The sequence below is a fragment of the Adiantum capillus-veneris genome, chromosome 10 (genome assembly GCF_014529385.1).
Source record: "Adiantum capillus-veneris isolate H3 chromosome 10, ASM1452938v2, whole genome shotgun sequence".
NCBI classification, from domain to species: Eukaryota; Viridiplantae; Streptophyta; class Polypodiopsida; order Polypodiales; family Pteridaceae; genus Adiantum; species Adiantum capillus-veneris.
In genome coordinates, this window is record NC_140940.1 from 162,019,727 (window position 1) to 162,023,447 (window position 3,721).

Here is a 3,721-nt window from a genome sequence, read left to right on the forward strand (position 1 = left end):
TTATGCACATCTAATAACTGAAATCAACTCACCAAAATAAACCCTAAATCATACATAAGCGGCTCAATTAACTCACGACATCATATGGTACTCCTCCATGGTAGCATCCCTACACGCGTAGGTAAAAATCGATTATGGAGGAATGATTAATAACTCATATACCCGAGGTGATAACGGAGACCTAAATACATTTATCATCAATTTTGGTCAAGATTTTCAATTGGTTAAGTGGATTTTCCCATCCAATGAATCTATAGAGTGGTTCTCCAAGGAGCTTGGAGTCCAAAATTTTGACCACGTGCAGTGGGCAGCAAGTTGTTTTCTGACTATATCTCTTAGCTCGTGTGTGATTTTTGAATGACACCAAGGAGAGAAAATATTTTAAATGATGTGTTTTATCTCTTAATTAAAGGTTTCGGGATGATCCATAATGGTTTATGAGTTATGACCAAAACAATGCTCCTACCACTTCTAGGACGTGAAATGAAAAGTTCTTTTTATGTAAGCACCTGATCATAAACACATCGTGTGCATAAATAAGCGTGTTAAACATGATGAAATAATCATGGAACAAATTCATATGTACTTGGCAAATGCATACATTTACTCATATTGAGGCGGTCTAGGGCGGGCAACAAGAGAGGAAACCTCAAAACACCCCTCAAGACTCCCGTGCCGCTCAATTGGGGTTGGGGTAACCACAAGCAAGAGAAGCCACAACAAATCCACAGCCAACAACAATTGAAGGGGCACCACCTAGCTAGAGAGAAAACTAGGACGCTGAAGAGTAGAATCCATGAGCAATACAAGCGAGAGGGAAGGGTACACTAACACTAATATCAATGCTACAAATACACACACCAAACACCTAGAGAGAGAGAGAGAGAGGGAGAGAGAGAGAATATAGTGGAGGGTGAAATAGAGTGCACAAAGACATGAGAGAATGACAACATAGAATCTTAAAATTCCCCTTCTAAATGGAATAGGGAACCATATATTAATGCAATGACAAAAATATGGGTATTCCATAACATCAAAAAGTTTATGACAAACCAATTAGCATAGCACCTGACCTTGTGTAGGGATCGACCGATCCACCCATCCACTTCCGCTCTACTACGAACAGAGAGAATTTCAATTTTCCGGGAGCGAGCCAGAAAACCTCCACCCTACTTGAGCCCAGACTGAAGCCATTTCGTCTCCCTCCATGAACATAAGCTTTGAAAGGGTCCCAACTACCAGTAGGTGGTAGGGTATCAACACGAACCATACCAGTTTAGGCACCACTCCTCTTCGATGCCTAACATTGGGTGTTTCGGAAAATCCAAGGAAAAAGCCTTGACGCGTTAGCCGTGTAGGTCATTCAGCCCTGGACACGCACTAATTGTTTAGATGAGCCTAACAAAAAACAAAGAAGACCTAAGCAACATCCGCGATCCAGCAAAGACCCAGGTCAATGACCCTTTTATCTAAGGCTAAGCAATGTAGGTGATCCCAGTCTTGTAGTGATGCTGCCATGAGAAAAATAACATGTGAGTCCAATCACAATAGTAGCTTCCATATGCACAAAAAATATTTTCCAAGCAGTTACACTGTACAGGGTCTCTACCCTTACACGTATACCATAAACCATCCAAATCACTCCATGATCCAATCCCAAAACTATAAACCATAATCCAATCACATCACACGGGTGAGCACTCCACCCACCAACTTGGGTGAGGTACAACCAATCCTGCATAACCTCTTTATAACGTAACATGGCTGCAAAAATTTCGGCAGCATAACCATATCCAAAAAAAAACAAGCGCCACACCGGCTCTGTGAGGACGGGGGAACTAACATGCTAATCTCCACCGAGCCATGCCCTATATAGACCCATGGCCTTCTAAATATAGGGACCCCCTTGATTGCATGTCCGTCCTGGCCCTTGGCCCTGGCTCTGGCCCTTGGCCCGGACCCGTGTCCTGACATTACTCCCCCCTTAAAGAAGAGTTTTCTTCCTCGAAAACAAAAGTGGAAACTTCTTCTTAAGAACACTAATGTTTTCCCAAGTGGCACCTTCTTCAGGTCGGTTAGAGAGGAACCCTGTTCAGTAGGAGGTTCAATGAAACCAATAGTAACATCTTGATTTTCTACATTGTTGTCCATTTGTAACCATCTGATGGTACCGGTTCCTATCCAAACGTAGTGTGTAGACTCCATTTAGAACACTCATGAGCATGGTAAACGAGTTTATCACAACACAGATGTACCAAAAAGAGTACCTCTTGTCACTTTCCATGAAATTAACATGCTGACATAACTCATTAGTCAAATTTAAGTCCTTGACTTTGTCACAATTTTCATCATCAGTAAACAACCCCACCCTAACGAGTGTTCAAGGTTGAGAACCTGAGTTATGCATGAAGAGACTACCTAGTCGCAACATGCGTTAACTGATAGTAAGTAAACTCCAAAAAGAGCAATAAATGCTTATGAATTTGATTGCTTGGTGCTAATGTACGCACTTTGCATAACCTTTAGCCCAAGATTACACCTTGTAATCTGTCAATCCCCTTGGATACTGACAGTGCTGAGGTGTGTTTCCCCCATGGTTTACAGATAGTCTTCCCAGACGACTGGTAAACGGGGAATCACAATATCATGTAACATTATTGAGGAATCAACAATGTCTAGAATAACCATCATGGTTATCTTGAGAAATCCACAAACACCCAAACCGAGCCATGACCTCTATTGGTGATTAGTAGACTCAAAATTAATCTCATAGAGATAGTACACATGGAGTGCAAAATGCTTCATAAGCAACAACCTGAGGAATATGCATGCCGTTCCAAATCAGCCTTTGCTAAACACTAGGGCCCATAACACCTCGTGTGCATGCATTTAGCAAAAACTAACCCAAATCTGTATATCCATCATGATCCTTGCCAATACTTATGGCAAATGTGATGCGCCTAGCACACATTAAAGAGGAATGTAAATAGTTTGGAAAGAAACTAAATAATTTCAGTTGCAATCTTTTTGCAAGCCTTGCGGAAACGTCTGAACCATAATAGAAGGTGAAACAGTGATCACTTCTAGGTACAAACAATGAAACTTTTTCATTTACAATTTAGAGTCTTGCTATATGTATAAACAACCATCTGTCATGTTGTTTAGCAGTACTTGTACCTTAACAAGTCATTCTAAGTATCCGACAATTTCTGGCCATGAAATTGCTCCTGATACGTCGTGCTGAAAATGGTCTAGAAAACAGATGTGACCAGCACCTGGGGACTTTGTCATGACACAGAATTGAAATAATGGCTCCTGTGTCAGTCCAGGACTCATATTCTCCACATGTGGAATATGTCTCAACTAAGGATGTCTGAAAAAGAACATCCTACAAGTACAATATGTACTTGTGTGTGGAGGTATCTCTAAACACTTTACAACAAGAGTGAGAGGGACCCTCATTATTTTTCTCCACACTGGCTAAACTGAACTCTTGGAGTTCCTAGACCATGTTGTATCCCATGTGACAACATGTGCCAAATTGAACCCTACAAGCATAAGGCAAAAAAAATAGATTGGACACTTGGCCCAAAATACTTTGTGCCGACATGCCCTTGGCATGGCTCTGGGACCTTCAAGCGTACTTATACGTCTTGAAAAACCAAGCAAAGCATACTAAAAATGGAATAACACCAAAGCAATAGATACGTACCTGGAGATT